A 2,500-nucleotide genomic window follows, 5' to 3' on the forward strand; every position below is an offset into this window, starting at 1 on the left:
CCGGCGGCCCGCACGCGGTATACTTTCTCCACGGCTCTCCCGGCCCGGCAGGAGGCGGGTGCCGCCGGACGCCCGGCTCCGGACAACCCGCGCTTCCGGCCCTGCCGGGCCCACGGCCGCCTCCGCAGAGCGGTGCCACCGGCTCGGAGGCGTGGGCCGCGGACGGCCCCCGCTCGCCCCGGCGGCACCTCCGGCGTGCGAAAACGCCACCGACCGCACCGCGGGGCCACCGGCTTTCGCCCGCCTCGCGGCCGTCGGCTTCCCCCGGAAAGGCCGGGGGACGGCGACGGGGAGAAAAACCAAAAGGTCCCCGAAAAAAGCACGCGCGCCTCTCACTCGCCGTGCTAGCCACGGCCGCCCGGGGTTCGGGGCGGGGCCCGCGCCCCTCGCTCCCCTCTCCCTGCCCACGGGCTCGCGCCTCGGCGGCCGCCGGCCACTGCCGGGCCGCCTTCGCGCTCTCTCTTTCTCTCTCTTCTTCCCCGGCGCGCTCAGCGTGCTGCGGCTTAAGGCCGCCAGAAGAAAAAAAAAAAAAAAATAAAGGGCCGGGAGGGCGCCCCCACTTCGCCCGCAACCCGGCCCCCGGGCGGCAGACCTCCGCGGAACCCAGCCCTCCGGCAGCCAGGTCGGCGGGGCAGGCCCGACCGCACGGGCCGCCCGGCCGCCGTGGCTCTGGTGCCGGCCGGAGAGGAGGAAGGGGCGAGGCGCCGCCGCCTCGCCCGCCAACGGCCATCGTGCGTCTCTCTCCGGGGCTCCGGGCAACTCTGTCGGGTTCTCGCTCTGCCGGCGCGGCCGCCGGCCACACCCTGGCCGGCTGGCGCCGCCGCCTTCGGCCCGCTGGGCGGGTCCCCGGCTTAGGGCCGAGGAAGGGGGGACGAACAAAAGAGGCGAGGCGCGCCCAGGGAAGCGCCGCCTCGCCCGACAACGGGCAGTCCCGTCACCGAGCCCCTCCGGCAACCGACCGGGCCCAGGCAAGGCCGCACGCCCACCGCCAGTCCCCGGCACGCCGCCGGCACCGCTGCCGCCGTCAGCCGAGGACAGGGCGCCGCCACCCAGGCCCGGACCATCTTCGGGGCTCTCGGGAGGCGGCCGGGCAAAAGAAGCCCACGCGGGCTCCACCCTTCCAGCCCCGGCCGCCAACTGCCCGCAACAATGCCCGCCGCCACCGCACGACGGGCGCCGGCTTAGGGCCGGCGCATGGGAAGGACGAGACGACGACGCCTCGCCGCCCTCGCACACCACCGCCTTCGCCCGGGGCCCTCGGGGAGCCGGCAGCCGCCACCGGCTCGGGCTGGACGCTGCTGGGCCCCCGCGGGCCCCCCTCGGCCGTCCCAGTCCCGCAACTCCCTTGGCTGCGCTTTCGCGCTCGGCTCTCGTCTTCCTTTCCCGTCATCGGACCCGCCCCAGGAAGCCGGCCGAGTGCCCCGCGGCTTTCTCGCCGGCCTTCCTGCCGCTCGTGGGGTTGGCCGGCCCGTGGCACGCGCCGAAGGCCGCGCTCGGCAGCAGACGCGGAAGAAAAGGGGCCCTCGGAACCCGCGCTGCCGGACCGCGCGCCGCCCGTCCTCCCGCCCCGCCGGGACGACGCGCCCGCGGCGCGGGGCGCGACCCTCGGGCCGCGCCCGCCGCTCCTCTCTCGGCTCCGCAGCCGGCCGACGCTACGCCCCCTCGTGGCAGCGGGCGAGGCCGCCGCCTCGACGGCGGACCGCCGCGCCGCCCAGACGAGCTCGGCGGACGGCTCCGTCGCCGCCGGCCGGGCGGGTCGGCGCCGGCCACCCGAGCCGGCGTCGGCAGCGCCCGAGGCCGGCCGGACGACGGCCCGCCGCCGCCGCTGGCGCGGAGGCCCTGCCGGCACCGCCGCCGCCGCTCGACGCCCTCGACCCCTTTCGGCGACCGCGCGCCCGGCGGAAGGCGGGCGGCGCTCGGCCGGGGGGGACGACGCCCCCTCGGCCGCCGCCGCACCGCTTCGCCGCGGACGCGGCCCCCGGCCGGGGTGACGGGCGAGCGACGGGCGGGGCCCGGCACGGCGCTGCCGCCGACGGCGGCGGGCGACCCCCGGCCGACCGTCCCGCTGGGGGGACACGCGCCGAGCGGCGACGCCGCCGCTCGGACGCCGGCGCCCTTCCCCGGACGGCCCGCGGAGACGGGGACGCCGCCCACCGGCGCTCGCCCGGGCGGGCGGGCGGGTCGCGCGATTCGGCGGCCCGCCGCCGCCTCGGGGGGACGAGGCCGACGGCTGCGAGACGAGAAAGGAGCGCGGCGGGCCCGGTGGCCGCTACCCGCGCCGCCCTCGGCGGAGGGCACGCGCCCTCCGCCGCGGCGGCGGTCGCCCCCGGCGAAGGGGACCGGGGCGGGCCGGCGCGCGGCCGACCGCGCGCCGCCGCCGTCTTCTCCGCCGAGACCGAACCGCGGAGCGGGGGGGGCAGGGGGCCCCGCCCCGGCGCGGCCGCCCGCGCGGCCGGCGGGACGAGCGCGGCCGGCGGACGCGACCACCACCGCAGGGGAT

The sequence above is a fragment of the Manacus candei genome, unplaced genomic scaffold, assembly GCF_025592945.1.
Source record: "Manacus candei isolate 608988 ecotype Guabito, Panama unplaced genomic scaffold, ASM2559294v1 h1tg000289l, whole genome shotgun sequence".
Classification (NCBI taxonomy): Eukaryota; Metazoa; Chordata; class Aves; order Passeriformes; family Pipridae; genus Manacus; species Manacus candei.